Consider the following 23,871-nt stretch of genomic DNA (forward strand, 5'->3'; position numbering starts at 1 on the left):
GTCCAGTTGGCAGCCGGGATCAAGTGGAGTGCCCCAAGGGTCGGTCCTGGGGCCGGTTTTGTTCAATATCTTCATAAATGATCTGGAGGATGGTGTAGATTGCACCCTCAGCAAGTTTGCAGATGACACTAAACTGGGAGGAGAGGTAGATAACGCTGGAGGGTAGGGATAGGATACAGAGGGACCTAGACAAATTAGAGGATTGGGCCAAAAGAAATCTGATGAGGTTCAACAAGGACAGGTGCAGAGTCCTGCACTTAGGACGGAAGAATCCCATGCACTGCTACAGACTAGGGACCGAGTGGCTAGGCAGCAATTCTGCAGAAAAGGACCTAGGGGTTACAGTGGACGAGAAACTGGATATGAGTCAACAGTGTGCCCTTGTTGCCAAGAAGGCCAATGGCATTTTGGGATGTATATGTAGGGGCATTGCCAGCAGATCGAGGGACATGATCGTTCCCCTCTATTCAACATTGGTGAGGCCTCATCTGGAGTACTGTGTCCAGTTTTGGGCCCCACACTACAAGAAGGATGTGGAAAAACTGGAAAGAGTCCAGCGGAGGGCAACAAAAATGATTAGGGGACTGGAACACATGACTTATGAGGAGAGGCTGAGGGAACTGGGGATGTTTAGTCTACGGAAGAGAAGAATGAGGGGGGATTTGATAGCTGCTTTCAACTACCTGAAAGGGGGTTCCAAAGAGGATGGATCTAGACTGTTCTCAGTGGTAGAAGAGGACAGGACAAGGAGTAATGGTCTCAAGTTGCAGTGGGGGAGGTTTAGGTTGGATATTAGGAAAAAAAAATTCACTAGGAGGGTGGTGAAACACTGGAATGCATTACCTAGGGAGGTGGTGGAATCTCCTTCCTTAGAAGTTTTTAAGGTCAGGCTTGACAAAGCCCTTGGTGGGATGATTTAGTTGGGGATTGGTCCTGCGTTGAGCAGGGGGTTGGACTACATGACCTCCTGAGGTCCCTTCCAACCCTGATATTCTATGATTCTAACTGGGAAGCAAAGCCAGAACAATACAGCATTAAGATCAGGAGGCTATATTCTCAGTTTTTATTATTCAGTGTAGGTCTACGGAAGTCAATAAGCTATATTTATTTATTTCATCTGAGATTCTGGCTCCGGGACTGTGCTGGTTTATAAGACCCTTTTCTGGTAACATTTCCTGAACTATTGTGAATCACGTCATGATAATTCATGTATTTTATAAGACAAAAAAAATTGGGATTTTGAATTTCAAAACCAACTCATTTTATTTTATTGAGAGAAGCTATGAACAATTCCTGCAGTAATAGCTTCAGTGTCACGTTCCACTGCCCCCTTGAGAGCGTCTCCAAAAAAAATCATTGCAGTCCATTTCAAACCTGCCAAATGCAGTGTAGGGTGAACAATATGGAAATACATCAAAGCCATTCAGAATGTTTAGAACTGGGCAATACTGACTGGATGGTGACAATATAAAGATTTATAACAACAATGTATGGAATTATTTACGGTTCTTCAATCAAATAACTTATCCTGGCATACATATGTCTGAAATGGGTACACAATGCAAACATTCCTCCTACCCCAATTTAATATAGCTTCGACAAAGTTGTAAAGTGAAAGTTAGCAATAGAGGACTGAAAAGGTTTAAGGGAAAAAAATCTATGAAATTTCTGCCTGTAACAGCACATTGCCTAGGAGTCATTTATTTTAAGAAACAACCAAAGGAACATGTATTTTTCCAATAAAATCAATCCACTGATAAACACGGAAGGTTCATTTTCATTCCAGATGGCATATATTTTGGCTAATTTGTTTCAGTTAATTAAGCAACAATGTTAAATTCAAGTCTCACAGGGGTTTCACACAGCAGTAGTGCAGAACCAAAACAGCAACTCCAAACAGGTAAAGACATCTGGTGGTAAGTACATAAAAAAGAAATCTAACCCCACCCCACTACCATCCTTCTACCCTGCCCCACAAAAAGAAAAACACAACACCCTTCAGAAAATGGAGTAATTAAAGTGTGGTTCTACCTTTGAAAAGTGACTATGTAAAAATTGTTAGTCAATACATCCTCACCCTGTGCTTATTCAGAACAATGATGACCCGAAGAGGATCTCTGCTGCTTCCAAGAACACCTTGTTAAATTCTATCATCACTTTGAGGTGATGTTCGGGATGAGATTTCTTTGCCTCTGCATCTCTGCCAGAGATGACATTACTCTGGAGCTACTAGATATTTTTCTGGAAGTGTATACTTGCCAGTTATAGAAGGGATTAGATTGCCCAAATAGCTAGTATTTACAAAATTTTGCCAGGGAGGGATTTCCCATGAGCTTCCTTAGAAGGCCTGCACCCAAGGCACTCATCTCATGTTACACAATTTGAAAATTGTGCTCTCATATGAATTCATGGTATCTCAGAATGGGAACAGCTGGAATTCTTTTCATTCATCCCCAGTGACAAACCTAGGCTTGATTCAGTGATGTGAACAAGTTCTACACAGTGTAGTTCAGGACAATCTGGACTCTAAAGTATCTGAACTAATTATTCATCTAAATTTCTCTTCTCCCTTCCTCCCCCCTGATTTTCTGGCATAACCTAGGCATAAGCCACTTTGGATCTTTATCTGAATCAAACCTCAGCAATGTAGCATAGCTTAATGAAAGCAGTTCATTTCCTGTGGAACACGCATATTAAATGGCAAACTAATGAAATTTAAGGTCAGTCTTATAGCAAACAACATAAACATTGTTGAGGATGATACACCACCAACTCTGAGTTCTGAAACTCTGCAATATGAAGCTATGTTTAGAAGTATATACTTTGATTAACAGCATGATTATTACAAGTGAAACTATGCATTAATGAGACTAATATACCACTGCATATTACATTTTTATGTTCGATGTAAAGTGTATTCTTACATTAGCATATGCATTTTGTTTTTAAGCTCTTGAGGACAAAGACTTATTTAGAAAGTCTCTTCCCGTTCTAATAAATTATGCATGAATTTTAATCAGTTAGCAAACGAACTAGTAATTGTTCTGCAGCAGTATTAATATTCTTCATAACACAATGCACTATCAGATCCAGAGGTACGGGGCAACCAAAAATCCCTAAAGCACACTAAGAGTCAACTGAAGCATACAATCCCAATATACCAGATAAACTTTTTTGATGTTACCCAATTAACTTCTTATTAATGATTCTCGTTCATTATTCTATGACCGGATCTATCAAATATTCTCCAATTATCATTTCAAATTGTATAATTTGCTTTTATAGACCTAGTAACCTGAAAACGTTATGACTTGAAAAATAACACTAACAATTAATGGGTGTGTTGAGACCATTATGATGTTGTGATATCACTTCCATTATGCTATTATCAGATGTATGCAACACTACCCAATCAATGGGCTCTCAGGTTGGAGTCACTGCATAAATCAGTACACAGTACAGTGATCCTGCAGGATAAGGGAGCATGTGGTTTTCTAGTCTGGTGGTCCAGTTCCTATAGAATAAAGAGCAATACTCTTGCCAAGTGAGCTGGGAAGATAGTTTGTCCAAATGTAAAGGTTTCAGGTGTGGTATAGAAAGAAATGAAGGTGATAAGCAAGAGGGGATCCCCAAACAAAGTTACCCCCTCAAAAAAGTTCACTCTGGGTAGAAGCATACAAGAATTTAGTCACAAGTAAATACTATTACAAAATCCCTTCACATAACACAAGAAATAGGGGTCATCTGATGCAATGGATAGGCAGAAGGTTTAAAACAAACAAAAGCAGGTACTTCTTCACACACCACATAGTCAACCTGTGGAACTCATTGCCTTGGGATGTGGTGAAGGCCAATAGTATAAATGGGTTCAAAAAAGAATTAAATAAGTTCATGGAAGACAGATCTACCAATGGCTATTACCCAAGATGATCAGGGAGTCCCTAAACCTCCAACTGCCAGAAGCTGGGCCTGGACGATGGGATGGATCGCTTGAAATTGCCCTCTTCTGTCCTTTCTCTCTGAAGCAACTGACATTGGACGCTGTCAGAGACAGGATACTGGGCTAAATGATCCATTAGTTTGATCCAGTATGGCCGTTCTTATGACCAGAGAGATGCGAACTTTTCACAGCAAACAATTTTTTCACTGAATTTAGCTTTAGTCTTGAGTTGAAACTTATACAATGTTTTATGCAGAAATCTTTCAACCTAGGGATTGTTCACGGGCTGTTTCAATATGATCACAGAATAGATATTTGTAACAAATTCCAAACTTTTTACATAGGACACACATGGTAATATCATTCCCTTCTGTGATGAGTGCAAATCTAGCAATCAGGTGTGAATACTTTCATTTGGAACTAAGGATAAGCTTTCCACAAATACTGTGTAGCCATTTTGGTGAACAATCCTGCCAGTGAACTTGGCTGCTAGAATGTCTGCAGAAAGAAAACATAAAAGGAGCACAAACTTCTAAAATGTGAATGTTCATGCATAATGTTTTGAAGTATTTGGCCAGATCAAAATGCCTAAAGCTAAGTTAATCACAAATTAAGACTGGCATTTCATCAGTATGACATCTCCATTTTGTCTATTAGTAATTCAGTATGTTCAAATCAGGATTTGAATGACATTATGAATTAAATGCACTGAGTTATTTAGGCACCACTGAATAGAGTAGGCACAAAGCATCAACTTTAACTCATTTTTTTTGTTTTTAAATGTTGTGTTACATCCTTAACATTACACATAATGTGTTAATAATTATCTATCATGGGCAAACAAGCAACCAGGAAAAATACTAATGATTTTAGTATCATAAGTGGTATTATAAAAGTAAAACATTATGCATTAGCATTTAAAATATACCTATTACAACATTACTACATTATTCAATATAATTCACCCAGTCCATGTGTATGTACTATACTATAAAACACCACACACAGTCCACATGTACATACTGTAGCACACCTCCACCCCCACTACTACATCTCTCTTCCAGTACAGAACATGTGACCACACTTTGGGTGAAAGAGGAGGGTTAAAGTAACATTTATTTTAGTGGCAGCAGTTTGCCAAATTTAACAGTGTTACCAACTTTTTTTTTTTTATTTTCTCACAATTCTTACAGTATTCGATATTTTACTGAAAGCCCTAGCTGTGATGATATGAAAAGCTCAGCATTATTTTAAAACAAGTGTCTAGCCCTCAGTTCCAGGAAAAAAACAAACAAACAAAAAAAAAACCCTTGAAAATGTGACCTGCATGCATTTGAAACGTACAAAAACTAAATAGGCAAGTAAAAAGAAATGCAACATTTATTTTTAAACCACATTATTTGTAAGCCAGTCACATGATTTTTGAACATTTGGGGTTGGGCAATATTGTAACTGTGAATACTTACTCTTTCATTTGAATAACTATCATCATCATCACAAACAAACACCAAAATTCTGAAGCAACGTCTCTTAGGTTAAAAGAAAAGGAGTACTTGTGGCACCTTAGAGACTAACAAATTTATTTGAGCAAAAGCTTTCGTGAGCTACAGCTCACTTCATAATATGATGACATTGCAACCTGCAGCACTGGTATGTTTAAAATATTCAAAATATAGAACTTTGTGCCAATATTCAAAAAGGGTATGGATGACCCAGGTAATTACAGGCCAGTTAGTTGGATATCAATCCCACACAAAATAATGGAAAAGCTTATGTAGGATTCAATTAATAAGAATTAAAGGATGAGAGTATAATTAAGGTCAGTCAGCATGGTTTTATGGAAAACAGATCTTGTCCATCAAACCTGATTTCTTTTTTTGATAAGTTTGGTTGATAAGGATAACTGCACAGATGTACGGCTGGGGTCAGAAGCACTGAACCAAGGCTGCACAGCACACCGACACTCAGGATACTGCGTGTTTGTCTGTTGGTGTTGGTATCAGGGCAGAAGAGTATTTAAAGCACCCAGGGTTACAGGGCAGGAGGTGACATAACCCCTCACTGGTCTGGACTGCACCCCAAAACTGTGACACCTGCATACAGTTCTGGTGTCCACATTTTTTTAAAAAGAATGTTGAAAAATTGGAGAGGGTACAGAAAAGAGCCACAAAAATGATTTGCAGGCTAGAGAAAATGCCTTACAGAGAGACACTTGAAGAGTTCAATATGTTTAGCTTATCAAAAGAAGATTGAGAAATGACTTGATTGTGATGTATATGCACATTCCCCCAGGAAGAAAATGTTAGATACTAAAGGGCTCTTTAATCTAGCAAAAAACGGCGTAACGAGAACCAGTAGCTGAAAAGCTAAAGCCAGATAAATTCAGATTAGACTTAAGTCACAAATGTTTAACAGTGAGAGTGATTAACCGTTGAAACAAGCTACCAAGGGAAGTGGTGGATTCCCCGTATCTTCATGTCTTCAGAGCAAGGCTGGATACCTTTCTGTAAGGTGTGCTTTATTCAGACAAGACATGGGGCTCAATACAGGGCAAATGAGTGACATGTATTGGCCTTTGTTATGCAGGAGGTCAGACTAGATGATCTAATGGTCCCTTCTGGGGTTAAGTGATGGAAAATTTGGACATTAAAAACATATGGAATTTTTCAGCAAAAATACTTGTTTTTAAATGCTATTGTTCCATGGATGGAATAAAATAACGCTTAATAAAAAACATTTCATTCAATATTCCAAGCAATGTTATTTTTGACTAGAAAGCTTTGCAGTGATGGAAGAAAATTAACTGGTACTGAGCAAGGCAATTCACCTTTAGCTTAATAACTGCTTGAAATACACATTCGCAGTGCTCTAAACTGCTAAAAGAGAAACTGATGCAGCTCTGCCTAAAGGTCTTATTCTCCCAAGTGTCAGGAGGAGCTAGGGGTACAGTGTACACAAAGATGGGGCTGTGGTGTCTCTTGGGGATTACAGGAAGGAGCATTTTACTGAACAGAAGCTCTTGTAGCCAGTTAAGGAGCAATGATGTCAGACTGCCTCAGGGACTAACGGGTTTGTGAGGTAGAGAGTGTGTCTGTGGTTAGAAGAAGGGTCATTTAAAAAAGCCAAACGAAGATTACCCAAAGAGCAGTTAGTCAATGGGAACTGACCACCTGCCTCTCTTAGGCCCTTTTAAAAATCCCACCATAGACAATTCAATGTTCACAGGATCATATACACCCCACCCCACCTCCAAACAAGGCACCAGCGTAGCTTGCAACCTTATCCCTACCACTGGAAAACAAGGAGAGCTCTGACTATACATACACTTACATGCGATTAACGTGTGACCAGTCAGCAAACACCAGCACTTTGCTTTTTTTTATTATATATAATAAAGGTGTAAAGTTTAATAGGGTTTTATAAGTGTCTGATAACCCACCAAGTTAACTATTGTTAACAAGTCTGTTCATTATTCATCTGCATGCCATAAAAAAAAAAAATCACAGTATATTTACTGGGTTTCACTAAACAAATATCACAGACCAAAGCACCATTTCTCTCAGCACATTCATAACTGGCATTTATGAATAATTTAAAATTCATATTCAAGTCAATCACAGAAAGTAGTACACAAAAGCAGCCCACAGCAGTACTATGACACCCAGTCACAATGATCTTTTAAGGTTTTCTTCAACCAAACAGCATCCCAGTGGACTCTCATAATTGCCTTTGTGCCTGGCTACTCAAAATTAGCAGACAGTCGGTCCACTTCATCCAGTCACCTTGCTGGTATTGTTTCCCCCTTTGCTTCTCAAATATTATGTAATACAAACCATGCAGCAATGAAAATGGGAAATATATGCCTCATGGAGATCCAGCCTCGTTAAGGGGCATTGCCAGCACCCTTGCAGTCTACCAAGTGCACTTTGAAAAGTTACCTGACCTGCACTTGCAGTTAAATCTTTCCTTGCTGCTGTGCAAACGTCCAGCTTCACGAGCCAGGGAAGCAAAGGGTAGGCCAGGTCTCCCAGGAGATGCTTAATGAACTTGCACACCTCACTGACAACTTTCCCCACTGTGTATTTTTAACCCCAAACTGATTGCCCACCGTGAGACAGCAGTATGGGCAAGCATCCAAAGCACGATCACAACCCACTTTTCCACCATCAAAGCAGCTTTCGTTCTGGTGTCTCTGTGCTGGATGGCAGAGATAAGCTCAGTACACAGATCTAGGATGGGGCCTGCAACATCTGAAAGTTCTGCAGCAACAGCTGATCATTCCAGATCTGCATCGCAGTATGATCTCACCAGTCACTGCTTGTTTCTCAGGCCCAGAAATGCCACTCCACCATGTGGAGCTGGTCAACGAATGTCTGCAATACTCAACAATTTTCATGCATTGTTTTCCATCATCCATTCCTCCTCCTTATTGAGTCTTGTCTCATCTTCACTGCAACACCACCAGCCGTTGTCGCAGTGATAGTCACTGAAATTCCACCACCACAGAAGAATTGCATGCCCTATCTCCAAAACAGACGTGATAACTCTGCTGATCTGTGCAGGATCCATGTTTCTGTGAGCACAAAGAACTGTAGGAATTCTTTTTTAAAGTGCAAAAGTTATGGGATGGAGAAAAGGAAACTATGGGAACTTGGCCCCAAACTCCCACAGGTCCCTGAGCACAGTGCTGGAATCCCACAATGCACTGCAAAACATCCCAACAAGATGATGTGACAGATAGTGGTTCTGCGCCACTGAGGTGCCTACCTATAGTGTACTACATTTTCTGCTGATTCAGTTTCTCACAGTGAGGACATGCAGAACCAGGAAGAGCAGCCAAGTGCATGCGTGGCTATAGCAACTTAGCAATTTCAGCACCTGGAATGCAGCAAAAATTCTGGCAGAAAAACTTTTTAGGGTAGATGTAGCCCTAGTCTTCTCTTCCTGGTCATGGTCTCTCCTCTGACCCCTGAAACAAGCTCCCCTCTGCTTATTCAGGTTAGATTATCAAAATGTTCCCCCTTTGCCCAATGTGCATGTCTCTTTTCAACAGCAGCTTCTAACTACTTTTGTCTTTTTTCTTTCTTTTCTTCTGTGGATTTTCCATTGCTCCAGCCTCACCCTTGCAGACAACCTGGGAAGAGCCAGTTTCTCCTAAGTTGCAGGCATCTCATTGTTCTAGGGTGCTTCCACATTAACAACTCAATGACTCTTGTTGCACTACTCTAGCCCAGGTCTGTCCATAAATGGCTGATTCTACATACCCTGTGGCATTCAGTGATACAGCAATTTCATAAAACCAAGCAGAATTCAAAAGTTTTACATAGATAAGTTTTCCAAATTGTCACAACCCTCACATGTTTATATTTTTCAGATGAACAAGACAGAGATAGTTCAAAAACACATCTGAGCACTTTCAACTATTCATCTGTGTGCACAAATTATAGCAGTTATGACGTGAAAGACCTAACAGCATGAGATCTATCACTCTACTGCAAAGCTCTAGCTGCCCTTCCAGCACTGTCAGTCCCATGCTGAGCTGCTTCATATGTAGGATCGGAAGGATAATATTTTTTATCAGTAAACGTCGATAAACATTTATTTCACTACACAGACACGAACAAAAAATGTCCATTGATACTAATTGAAATTTACATGTAGGAAAAGAAAGAAAAATGCTCCTTGAGAAGTTTTTAGAGTTGGATGTATGGATACTTAATTTGTATATTTGGATCTGTGATGTTGACAAATTGTGTTTTAACTATTTATAAAGCTTTAACTTTTTAAAATCTTAATGTCTACTGCCATTAATTGTTTGACCTCCCCACTCCATTGTTTGACCCCCTTCCCTAATTTTCCCACAATTGTGAACATTTAAATTTATAAAAATAAAAAAATGCTTAAAGATTGATATCCACTGAAATTATTAAAAAGATAAAAATTGAATTCTGCCAAGCCTATTCATATGATATGGGATATACACTCATCGTGACTTCAACAAGTAAAATTTACCCCTTAACTGCCTTGTACCTTGTTGCCAGTTGATTGCCCTGACATTGATACACAGTACCTACAAAATGTTAGTATTTAATTAAAGGAGTTAGTTGACTGGAACAAAAGAACACTAAGCAATTGCTTGGTGACCAGGTGGCATCGAGTGATTTATCCAACTCATATAAAAGGCACAGCTATAAATATGGCATTAATTCTTATTTGTCTTTATTACCAGAAATGGGAAAACTGAAACAATTTGTCTTAAACACAAGCATTTTAACATAAGCATCCAAAATAACTTGGTAAAATTTAGTGATGTATAAAGATCCTGTTAGTATGAACATACACAACAGAAATGGCAAACTGAACAGCAGCCCATGACACTGCATAATTATGACCCCACTGTATTTAGCTACAGCAACGTCAGCTTTATATTTAGGGTCTCTGCAAATGTTGATACTGAATGTGTCACAATTCACCTCAAACTTTCAGGCACCTGCATAATATATCACGTTTATGTCTGAGGTACAAAAAAGATTGTGCAGCTATAAAAGTGTTTAATCTTTGTGACACAGTAGTTACTGACCGCCCAAAGTGCTGAAATAAGAATTATTATTTCACAGTGGAAACTGCTAACTTCTGCATAGTGATTTCATATCCTATGCATCATCATGGCATTTTATTCACCTTGATTTGAAACACCATTGCAATCATTTTATTATCTGCCCTTAAATAAAAGGAACAGTGTGTTGTTTCAGCACTCTCAGCAGAAACTGAAAACAACATTAGGGTCATGCTCAGCATATATAGGAAAATAAACAAGATTTTCTTAAAAACTGAAGTATGTTCTCCCCCACATCTTGTAAGCACAGACACACTCCTGACATTTTACGATACCAGTACATGACACCATAGTAATCAATCAGAAGTGGATGGCTTGTTTTGTCAAAAAGATTATATATTGGATTATAAAGACATTTATACAGGACATTATTTCAGAGAGCAATGAAAATACACAATAGTTGGTCTACATGAAAGAAAATGTGGTGACCATAATGTGCTGCACTGCATATAAAGATGAAGATTTTGGTCAGAATAAATGAGCCAGTTGTAAAGCTAACTCAAGAATTTTCATCACAATTACTTCATTCTCCACATGCATCAGTGAGTCCTACGAGATCTCAACTTTTAGGTTATTGCTAGAAAAGAACATTCATTGTAGGTTAAAAACAAATCCGAATCCCTTCTTCAAAAACTGGCACCTCCCAAAAATGATTTAGAATCCGCTAATACATGGCTTATGCAATGGAGTGAGTGAGAAAACTACATTTTTATACACCATTGTTCAAGTAGTCATGCTGTCAAATTGCCAGTTGCCTGTAATGGAAAGGAGGAATAAAGCTGAAGGGGTAAGTGCAGAAATACAGTGTCCTGTTTGAAACATTAAACCATGCAGATGGTGACAAAGCATAAGGCATTAAGATTCCACAGATGTGTTATAGTTTTATTCATGGTCAATGACAAGAACTTAGCCCTCAGCATTTGAAGAGGCCTGGCACACCTCTGAATCTGAACCTTGCTTAGATAAAACTTCCACTGAAGTGACCAAGTTTTGCCTAAGAAAGAGCAGCAAGATTTGCCTCATGGTTTACAGTTATATACGATACATTTGTTTTGTGCACTGGCACTATGCAGATGAATTACCTGTTTAAATTTTAAGTCTTGAGTTGAACCCAATGCCAACACCCTCAATTTGCATTTATTTATTATTTGTATCATCAAAGCACCTAGGAGGCCAGCCATGGACCAGGACTCCAGTGTGCTCAGTGCTGTACAAACACAGACCAAAAAGCCAGTCTCCAGCCCCAAAAGAGCTTAGAATGTAAGCAGAAGACAGAGACAACAGATGGACACAGACATATGGGGAAGTAGAAGGAAACAATAAGACAGTGTTGGTCAGCATGATAGGCTGTGGTCTCAGCACATTAGCAGCGTAAATGTCAAGTTTTGTGTTTGGATTATGGCAAAGGACAGTTTTAAGGAGCGATTTGAAGGAAAAAATGAAGTGGCGTTGCAGATGTTTACTGGAAGTTCCTCCTAAGTGTGTGGGAGGAAAGCACATAGGTGCTTGTTTGAAAAATTAATTAGCGTTCAGTAGAGGCTGGCATCATGGTCTGGTTCGAGACAGGAATCAACCTTTGCACACTGAATGAGAGATGGTACACAAGGTGGGACTGGAAGGGCCCGGGCAGTGAAGTAGTTTATTTCTGATGTTACAGGAGAGGGAGCCAGCAGAGAAATGCAGAGTGGTGTGACACAATGAAAGAGACAGGCTAAGAGAATGATCTTTGCTGCAACATTCTGAAAGGATACAAGCAGGGCAAGACTGCACTTGTCATGGCCAGAAAAAAGGATGTTGCGGTATTCAAGATGTGAGCCTGGATGAGAGTTTTATCGAATTGGATGAATAAGAAAGTTGGTATCTTAAGAGTTATTATGTAGAAAGAATCAGCAAGATTTAGACATAAGTCAAAAATGATGCCCAGGCTTTGGCCTGAGTGACAAGCAGGATGGTGGTTCTGTCATTAGTGATCAAGAAAGAAGGTTGCAGGGAAGGCTTGTGGGGAAGCCACGTTTAGCCCTGCTGAGCTGTAGCTGATAGCTAGAAGTCCACAAGGAAATGTCAGAGAGACAGGTGAAGATTTTAGTCTGAAAAGGAGACAGGTCTGAAGTACAGAGATAGACCAGGCAGGGTCAGCATAGAAATGGTAACTGAATTGTGTTTGCGGATGAGATAAGGTACAGGAAGAAGAGAAAGGGACCAAGGACAGACCCCTGTCGAATGCCCACAGAAACCGGAGGGAGGTGGGTGAGAAGGACACACACTGAAGGGGTGATTAGCGAGGTAGAAGAAGAAACCAGGAGAGGAGAGAGTCCTGGAAGCCAATGGAGGACAAGATTTCAAGAAGACAAACATGGTCAATTATGTTGAAGGCAGCTGTCAGGTCAAAGAGGATGAGGACGGAGTACTGATTCTGAGATGTGGCGAAGAAGAGATCATTAGAGATTTTGGTGAGAGTGATTTCAGTGGAGTGCCTGGAACAAAAGTTGAATTGGAGTGTTTTTAAGATGGAACTGGAGTCATGAATGTAAACAGCACATTCAATGAGCTTAGAAGATAAAGGAAAAAGGGTAGGGGTGGTAGCAGGAGAGGCAAGTGGTGTAAAGGGTGGGTTTTTGATTTGTTTAAGATGGGAGAGACTACAGCATGTTTGCATTGTGTGGGAAGTCAGGGGAGAGTGAGAGGTTACGGAGTAGAGTGGGCATGATGGAGTTTAGGAGATGGGATGGGGTCACTAGGGCCAGTGGATGAGACACTTCTGCATCTATGATGGAGGAGGAGGAGGAGGAGGAGAGAGAGAGAGTTTGTGGTAGGAGGGCAGCAAGCTGAGAGAAAAGGGAAGGTCACACCATATTTTGTCAATTTTTCTCGAAAAAAATTGTCGAGATCCTTGTGGACAGAGAAGTGGAAGTAGGAGAAGGGGAGAGTGTGAGAAGTGAGTCAAAGGTTATGAAGAGGTGCCTGGGATTGCAGGCATGGGATTCAACTAAATTGGAGAAGTAGAGTTGTTTAGTAGGGAAATGGCAGAAATGGAGGAGGAGAGGTTGAATTTGTGAGCCAGTGCTGGCGTTGGCAGAGCAGGAATTGCGTAGGACAGAGGGATAAAAAGGAGTCAAGTCAACGGTGGAGGAGAGAGAAACATGGAGAGAGTCAACAACCATATCAATGGAAGAAAGGACAAGGAGGAGAGGCTGACAGCAGACGAGAAGACATCAACAGTGATGGACTGGAAGTCATGGAATGGCTGAGTGAACAGGGTGCGTGGAGGAAGGGCTGATGCCACAAAGTCACATTTACTTCCAGTTTGTTATCTGCAAAGAGAATAGAAATTCTTTATTTTTTCTTAAATATGTAGGAAAAAATATTTTCACCAGACGAAGCATGCTTCCAATTAGCCAAGGGTAAGGAACTCTTAACAGATTCCAAACCTCTACATCTAACATTAACACACTTTCATATAATGAATACCTGGGGATGACAAGTGCTTAAGTATCTTTAAGCTACACTAACTAGAAATGCTTCCCTAGATATTGGTAAACAGATGGACAGCAGTTAAGAAAGGAAGCACAGTGTTTTAATAAAGGGGTTCTGGGTGATGTAGTAAAACAAGCAGAATGAGATCTGCACGGTTTATACGGTCCCCCAGACATTAATTTGGAGTATTTCTGTTGCTAACTCCAGAATAATACTTATCTTCTATACTTTTATGGTGCACGCTACAGATCACTTGTAGAATCAAACTGTTAAAAATGGGCATCATTTCCTATGTGTCAACAAAATTTCCCAGTCATATGAAACAACAAACTACCTAAAAACAGGTGCCTAAATGTTTATGAAAACTAATGAAGCCAGCTCTCTACCTGTGACATAATAGCATGCCATCATCCTCAGGAATCCAGCTCCACAGATGGTGCCAGGGAATGAAATAATCAGGGAGCTGATGGTATGAGTCTGGAATTAAGAGTGGACTGAGCTGAATTCTTAAGCAGCTGATGCAGGGGCATAATCTCAGATGATATGTCCCTTCTCTAGTCACACAATAAAATGATACAAGTGGTCTACAAAGGTGAAGGTGTGACTGGTACGAAGTTAGATGCATGGTAAATGGCTCTTGCAAGCCCACTGAAGTTTAACAGTTTCAATTTATGTCTTATTTCCAGTCTGAATGTATCTAACCTCAACTTCCAGCCATTGGATCATATTAATGCAATCCTGGGATGCATCAACAGGGGGATCTCAAATAGTAGAGAGGTTATTTTACCTCTATATTTGTCACTAGTGTGACCTGTGCTGGAAATCTGTATCTAGTTTTGGTGCCCACAATTCAAGAAGGAGGTTGACAAACTGGAGAGGGTTCAGAAAAGAACCATGACAATGATTAAAACAAGCTTTACAGTAACTGATGCAAGGAGCTCAATCTATTTCGCTTGACAAAGAGAAGGTTAAGGGGTGACTTAATAATAGTCTGTATGTTCCTACATGGGGAACAAATATTTAATAATTGGCTGTTCAATCTAGCAGAGAAAGTTATAATGCAATCCAATGTCTGGAAGTTGAAGCTAGACAAATTCAGACTAGAAATAAGATGTACATTTTTAACAGTGAGAGTAATTAACCATTGGAACAATTTACCAACAGTGGTGATGGATTCTCCATCACTGACAATTTTAAAATCAAAATTGGATGTTTTTCTAAAATATCTGTTCTAGGAATTACTTTGGGGAAGTTCTATGTCCTATGTTATACTGGAGGTCAGACTAGATAATCACAATGGTCTCTTCTAGCCCTGCAATCAATGCATCTATGAATAAATTAGCCTTATTATTCCAATGAACAATAATGTGTGTATATCTGTTTTCAAATGGTGATCACCAAGACAAATACATTGTCATGCTACATTTAATAATGAAAGGGGTACAGATACACATTTGAAATATATGTACACTTTGTGGAACCAATGTAAGTACCTGGATGAATGAGTCTGTTTACGGATGTACCATTATTTAGAAAGATTAAACGGGATCAAGCACGAACACTACAAATATCTTAAATGCCAATCACCGCACAATTGGAGACGAAGGATGAGTATTTTCACACAAATTCCAGCTTCAAGGTTTATACGTACAGAAAAACAACTAAACTCCAGGTGGCTCACAATGGGCACAGAAATCAGGGATTGGAGTAATTTATTTCCATTTCTATAATTTTTTTCCCCAAGAAATGGTCTTTTGTACATCTCACTAGGAATATCTAATCTTTTTCTTACCAGTGAGAAGGCAGCCTATTGAAATGGCATAAGAAAAATAGATATGGGAAGTCCTTAGATGCTTGACTTTCCATCCCATCCACCTACTGAGTCATGGAGACAAGGAAGTGAGGGAATTTATACTCTAGTTGAATCAGGAATTATTTTGGGGAAGTTCTATGGCTGAGATTACACAGGTCAGACTATATGATCACAATGGCTGCCTTTGGCCTTGGAATCTATGAATTTATGAACTTGCTCAAGTATCAGGGAGGAAAAAAGTTAACTTTAAAACAGATTGCATGAGCATCTCCCATGGAGTGATTAATGAAGAGAAAATAATAAATATTTCAGAAATGAATGAACTATTACAAGAAAAAGCAGCTGCCCACCCACCCAATGCCAGATGGGCTTTGCTGGGTTCCAAAGCCTAGAGGAACTTTTTAGGGAATGACAGAAGCAAACTAGGTTTTAAAACCCTACTATTTCATCTGAACTTTAATGTTAGACACAATTTTATTTTCTTAAAGTTTAAAAGAAAAACAATAAATATTATACAAGAATAATAATTTATCCCCCTCTTGTCCAGGGAAAGGAGTTTTGTATATGGTATAGAGTGTAGATATTAATACATTAAATAGATTTTTTTCCCATTCAAGGTTTCAGAGTGAACAGTGAGATTTACTGTCAAGTGCCTGAAACTGGAACCACAATAGCCAGAGCTGCTGCACCCGCAGAGTAGTGTGGAGAGCTGTACATCAGCAGGGGGTTAGTCCAGTCCTGAGGGGCAGGATCTCCAACACCCTTCTTGCAACAACTGTACAGGTTTCGAAGAAAAAAAAATAATAAAAAAAAAACTTGTCCTGGGGCATCAGTAACTTATTGGAGCAGGGATCAAAATGGCCAACAAGCACGTCTTCATGTTTGGACCTCGTGACATCACTGGAACCAGATATTTCTCTGTTTGATTCCTAGACACCTGTGATAATCACCTTCAAATGGATCAGACAGCAGAAGGACCAAGTGGATGTTCACCACAACATGAGGCAGGAATCCCCCTTCTGCCACTACCTCTCTGCAAACCCCACAGAGCACCATTGCCCCCTGTCTGGTCTGTTCTCGAGTCAGTTCAGCTTGGCATGGGGATGGAAAGAGCCTTCACAGCTCTGGGAGTTCCCAACAACAGGAGAGGAGCTTTGGTGTGGGACACTGGTAAATGTCTGAGAAAGGTGTGTTTGCAGTATGACTTGTGTTGCAATCTCAACTGAGGACACAGGGAAGATAGTTGTGTATAAGGCAGGGCAGAACTGAGTGGGTGGGTGAGTGAGTGAGTGGGTGGTGGGGATGAAAAGAATAAGACCATTTTGCCATGAATGAGGATTTTAGTGAGTTTTGGAGGATTGAAGTTGGTACACATTAGGAAATATTTTTAACAAGACATGTATAGAAACTAAGTAACTACTCTGCCTTATTTTTGTAACCCTTGTTTGCCCATCTTATTTCCTCACCTGTTGTTTTAGCTCTTATATATTTCATAAGCTCCACTGTTTCAATATATGTTCTTTGGGACCAGGCTGACATATCTGTAATACAAATTAACAACAACTAAGTGCTGTGGGCACAGAATTTGATACCAGTGATTATGAAGTTTTGATGAAACATCTGCAAACCCCAGCGGGGATGCATGGAGTTTTGGTGGAGTTTATACAGAGGTGCACTGTTCATGTGTGTTATTAGATGCTGGATGCTCAGATAGCAGCAGTGGCAAAAAAAAAAAATCTTTTTTTTTCATTTGCACCTGCTGAGAAGAGTGACGTTTTTTCTCTCCAGTTCAGTTCTTGGAAAAATTCTCCATATTTTTGTCACCTTTGTTGGCAGAAAGCATTCTACATTAGGCTCCACTTCTCTCGGAGGCTGAAGTTAATGAGTAGACTGTTGCATTCTACACTAAGAGGAGTTTCACACCAAAAGTGTAGTACACTTGTGACCTGGGATCTGCACTGGCTGCCAAAATGTTTCCAGAAGGAATTCAATGTGTGGATTTTAAATACAATTTGAGCCCCATTTGAGAGACTACATCTCTCCCCACAGCATAGTGCACCAAGATGAGATCAGTGGAATCACTTGAGCAGAAGTTGTCTTTATAGGAATAGAATATGCTTATGGCAGGGTAATTTCTGTGAGGGACGCTTAGCTTTGAAATCTGTCTCCCACCCCTGGGATACCAAAGCACAGACCTGTTAACTTTCAGGGTATACTACACAAGGCCAATTTTCACTCTCAGGGAGATAAAGGATTAATAGGCTGTTTTTTTCATGTGATAGGAGAGGGTTATGTTATCTGCTGGGAAAAGCAAGTTATTGTATTTGAGATTTTTTTGTGAAATGTAATTATGTCATGAGCCTCAGGTGGACCTATGCATGAAAAAATATATATAAATAACTATTGACCTTCCACGTAGGGTGCTTCTGCATGCCTCTCTGAGGGGGATTAGTACTATTTACTTGTGATATAACTGTTTTTGCATTTAAATTTCGTGTTGTTCATGACAGGGACTTTAACATTCTACATTAGTAAAGTAAACCCAAGACATACTTCTAGTACGTGGGGCGATATAAATGATGATTCTCCTGGACTGCTGTGTCTCAGGCAAGTGAAGTGAATTCCACCATTCGAGTATTTTAACAACACACATACTTGCTTATATTTAAGAACTGAATTGGTTATATGAGAAGTAATTTTCATTTCCTTTGGACGTTTGGATTCCTTATTTGAACCAACTCTCCCTCTCCTTACTAATACTTCTATAATTAAAGCTGAGCAAGTGAGCATTTATTATTCTTCCATGCCTGTTTTAATTCCTCAGTAGGATGCAAATCAACAGCCCTTAAGACTGAGCTAGCAGGCTGAAAATTAAGTGACTAAGCTTCAGTACTGACACAAGAACGGTAAACAAACAAAAGCAACCAGAGAGCTACAGAAGCACTGAAGAGAGGAAAAACTACCAAGGCAGAAATTGGATGGTACTCTTTCCCACTCCAAATACAGAATATACACTATTAATGAGGTTGCCACCTTCAAAGATTATGCTTATGCTCAAATAAATTTGTTAGTCTCTAAGGTGCCACAAGTACTCCTTTTCTTTTTATAAGAAACCTATGTTTGTTTGTTTTTAAATTAAGGTTGCAAAGTCAAGGACTCAAAAGTTAGCAAATGCCAGTGCCACCGTTAAGGTGGTCTGTGAACACAGCCATTTTGTCTGAGGCTTGCTGGGGGCTGAGTTCTATGTGGCATGTTGAAGCAAGATGCTAGGAACATATTTTTGTATTACAGTAGTACATCCCGCCTGCAATTAATACGAGAACCACACTGTACTACCTGTTAAATAGCAAGTTACTCCCCAAAGCTTAAAATTGAAAGAGACAAGACTGGCGAAAGCATGGTCACTGCAGAAAGAACGTTGAGCAATTTCACCAGCAAGTTCTACTGTGCATAAGGCACATTGCTAATTATGATTTCTGAGCTTATAATTTTTGCCAGAACTAAGCAACAGAAGGCACCCCCCCCCCCGACATCCTGCCAAATTTCAAAGTCCTGCTGCAAGTCAAAGAAGGGTAAGAGCCTTTCAGAAAAAGCTAAAAAGTAATTTTTATACATCAGAAATGAAAGGAAACCCTAATAATGGGACCATTACCCCTATAATAAATGATGTGCTATCACAGTACAAGTCTCTAAACATTACTGTTGCAGACCTGGTAGAGCTCCATCCGCTACACATTCACCAGGATATTGTTTTTGGAACCAATCACGGGATCCTGTGTACTTCTAAGCCCTGTGAGTCTGAGCCATGCACACGCAGATTCTCTGTCTTCTCAAGCTCAGTCCTGGCATGCAGACTCCCTGTTTGCAACCCATTCTCAGACGAGGCTGTGGTTCAGATGGAGTCGCCGAGGACTGGGGCTGAAGCCAAAGCTCGAGCCCCACTGCCCAGGGCCGACGTCAAAGCATGAGGGCTTCAGCCTGGGACAGTGAGTCTCGGGCTCCTGTCCCCCACCCCACGTAGGGTCATGTAGTAATTTTTGTTGTCAGAAGGATGTTGTGGTACAAAGAAGTTTGAGACCAGCTGCTAGCATATTTATTGCATTATCAGGGCAAGTGTCAGTCAATGTTAACTAGTCTTGATTGCTCTGCAGTTACTTCCAGACAGGGTTTGTGGGATATATACCCAGATCCCTGTTAGCAAATATCTAATTCAATACAACTAAGGGTTAGAATTATACGTAAAGTTCATAAAATCAATCAGAATTCATAAGTTGTACATGGACAAATCCCCAAGCTGTCACACATACACAGTACATACAAAACACAGACACACTTCCCCCCACCCCCCTTTAGTGTATATAAAAAACACAGCTAAGGTAAATATAGTCAATCAAGTACAATAAGCTTGTATAAACTGTTTGACACTTCTTTTCACTGTGGGATAATTCTGCCCAATAAACCCCGGTAGTGCTACTGGATTACAGTGACTAAACACTTTGAAAGGAGAAGTTAAAATTGCCACTTGTCTACAAACCCTATTTCCAAGACGAAATGTTTAGCCCTGCTGTCAGCCTTTGTTTCACAGTCAGCATACATGGTTCCCCACTGGTAAGTATTCTAACCCTGTGGTGTTTATACTTTGTTTGGCCTGAATTATTTATCATTTATTTCTCAGCAACACAGGGAAAAAAACTGAAGTCAGCCAGAAAGCTCATTTAAATTTATGCAGTCTTTCGATGCACCTTCACAAAGTATTTTCCTTAAAGTACTTATCTCTTCTCTTACATTATTAAATGAAACTTTCCTATTTTCCCTTTGATCATTTGCTCCATATGTTAACTCTGTGTAAAGAAATTCAACCGAAATGCCTTTAGCTTGGCCCTTACTTAGCTTAAGTTCATACTCTTTGCTCTTAAGTTTGACCATAGTTCAAATTGCCTTGTAATATACCTATCCTCCCTATTCTCTTTGAATTATATACACCTTAATAAAAAGAAAAGGACGAGTTGCGGCACCTTAGAGACTAACAAATTGACTCTCTCCAGTAATGTCCCTCCTTCTACTGAATGCAAACCCAGTTTCTCTATTTTTTTTAAATAACTGAATTCTTCAGAACCTACCCACCCCTCTACTGCGAGTTCTCTATTTCTGTACTTTTTATTTATAAACTAAAATGACATGAACTTAGCTAATATGACAAACACAGACTCTCTAACTTCATCAGCGTCAGAATACACATTTAAACTTAAATTTGATAGCTCATTTTATGCATATCTCATTTCTCTCCACCCCACTCCAGCACATCACCATTCTCTCAAGCTGTGAAGTGTTTGGGAATTCAGTTTGTATGAAAGACACTATAGAACTTTGTACTATTGCACTGTTAAGTATTGTGATGAAAGTTTAAGTGTTTTATCAATCACTAACCATTACTGCTTCCCCAGGCTCAGTGTTTGTGGCATGACAACTATCAAGCGTGTATTTCATTTCCACGTTTATGTAGTTAGCCTAAGCACTTCACATGTTTCTATACCTGACTGTGCAAGCCATTAATTTATCTCATGATCTTAGTATTTTAAAAATATCCTGTAGTTTACTGTCTTTATACTTTATATTGTGTATGTATTTGAAACTGGGAGAGTCTGGAGGTTAGGTTGTAGGAGAAACACATGACTTTTCCCCTTTAAAACTTTTCAAAGTCTTCCCCCTTCCTCTCTGTTAAGTCTGGCTGCTCCTGCTTTAGGTTGCTCCTTGTTGTGTTTTAAAATTGCCTTACCAGTTTAGCATACTATGATTGAGCAGTCTGTCCAGGTTATGCCTATTTTGCTTCAGTCTTCACTAAAAAGGTTAACGATGACCAGATATGCAGCACAATTAATATTGACAACCAGGGGGAAGGAATGCAAGCCAAAATAGGGAAAGCACAGGTTAAAGAATATTAGATAAATTAGATGTATTCAAGTTGGCAGGAACTAATGAAATTCATCCTAGGGTACTTAAGGAACTAGCTGAAGCAATCTCAGAGCCGTTAGCAATCATCTTTGAGAACTCCTGGAGGACTGGAGAGATCACAGAAGACTGGAGAAGGGCACACAGATGGAATGATGACTGGGAGACACACCTTCCAATGACACCTAATCTAGCCCATCTCCTTGAGCATGATGCTGGGTCTATTACTTAAAATATATTAAGAAGGGCAAACACTCATCACTCCACTACAGATCCTGCTAGAAGCTGGTGAATACATGAAGATATATCTAACATAACTAGACAGCATGAACAAAGAGAAAGCAAGTAAAAAAAATCTTCTTTGGATTATTCTCCACAAGGCTTGGTTCAAAAAGGATCTTGATGTCTGGATGTGTATTCAAATAGTGTTAGTCAGGAACAGACTACTGTGCGGTCTCTATTACTTCCTTGTTCATTTTGTTCACATATACTGCACTAACAAATTTTTATGTGGTACCTTCTATATCTGGAAGACTTCGCTAAATACAGACTTTGACAGGCAAAACAGGGAAGAAAAGTTAAGAACTTTTTCCAAACTTCATAAAAAGGCCCATGTTGTTTTTCAGCTTGGGTAAAGCTTCAGATTGTTTCTTACCTTAGTCAAACCTATGCCCCCATCCATATTATTAAGTTCCTTTCTTATAACCTTTTTGTTATATCCAGTTCTCTTTTCTCTATTAAACATAGGGGTATGCTCCATGGTGCCTCAATATTTTCAGCAACTTTCTTATCTTCATGATGACACTGAATGGGATTCTATTTTGGAGTTTAAATTTTAGGGTTTTCTATCCTTGTCTGCTCAGGTTGTTCCCACTCTCTTTCCTACACACACACCCCCTACCCCTTTTGGTTTTATAGGTTGCAAACAGATGTCACATAGGCTCCAACCAAAGACGTGGCATGACACTTTGCTCATTTTTCAATCAATTTTTCTGCATGTCTTTCTCATAATGTTTATAACTTTTACTGATAGTTCTTCTGCATTCAGGTCTGTCCTTAGCCATGTCTTCAAAGTTATTAATATTTATGCTGCATAAGTTGAGATTCTGCTTTGAATTGTTTATTCTGACTGCCCTCCCTGTGCTTTCTGAGTTTCAGCTCACCACAGAAGACTTTTTTCAAGAGTCTGTCACCCCCTATTCTGATAACATGACACGTCCATCTAATCTGAGTTTTGATAATCCTTGCTTTGATGCTGGTTGGTTTTGCTCTCTCAATTGTCTCTCTCAAATGTCTCAATTAACATTTGGGACACTTTGTCTTGCCAGTAGAACTTCAGAATAGAGTGAAGACCGTGCATATGAATTTTTTCAAGTTGCTTGATGCGTCTTTTGTAAACTGGCCATGTTTCACACCTGTATAAAAAGGATGCTATCACTGCTGCACTGTACATCATCAGTTTTGTTGACAGTCTGATGGTATGCTGACTGAGTATTTTATGGTGAAGTCTTCAGAAAGACTGGCTTGCCATTTGTATTCCGTTTGATATTTCTTGATTTGGGCAATTGTCATTTGAGAAGATACTCCCAAAGCATATAAAGTGATTGACATTCTTTAATTTTGCATCATTAGTGGTGATGCAGTGGTAGTAATTGATGGGGCTCATTGGGTAGAGGACTTCAGTTCTTTCCAGGATGATGAGGAGTCCAAACTCTTTAGTTGCCTCTGAGAAACTGTCACGGATAAGCAGTAGGTCACTTTCACTGTGACTAAGTAGAGCACAATTATCCACAAGAAAAGCTTCACATGAGAGTTCCCTGACGACTTTTGCTTTGAAGTAAACCTTCAAAGATTGAAGAGTTTTTCTTCAGTGCTGTACAGAGATGCCATTTTGAAAGCTGTCAGTTGTGTAACTTGGTACAGTGCACTACAGTAAGTTGGTTGTCAACAAGCCAATAACACAACATACTACTGGTTGTTGTCATCCTGAAAGTACTCGCAGAATAAGACAAATATATTGTAGACATAATTGGTAGCACCTCCTATTGTTCAGGTTGCCAGACACTTCCCATTATAGGA

General features: G+C 39.5%; 1 protein-coding gene across 20 annotated transcripts in view; it reads right to left on the reverse strand.

Moving 5' to 3' along the window:
* PTPRK (protein tyrosine phosphatase receptor type K) overlaps positions 1–23,871 on the reverse strand; it is a 577,439-nt gene that overhangs the window by 214,981 nt on the left and 338,587 nt on the right. The window lies entirely within an intron of this gene.

The sequence above is a fragment of the Chelonia mydas genome, chromosome 3 (genome assembly GCF_015237465.2).
Source record: "Chelonia mydas isolate rCheMyd1 chromosome 3, rCheMyd1.pri.v2, whole genome shotgun sequence".
Lineage (NCBI taxonomy): Eukaryota > Metazoa > Chordata > Testudines > Cheloniidae > Chelonia > Chelonia mydas.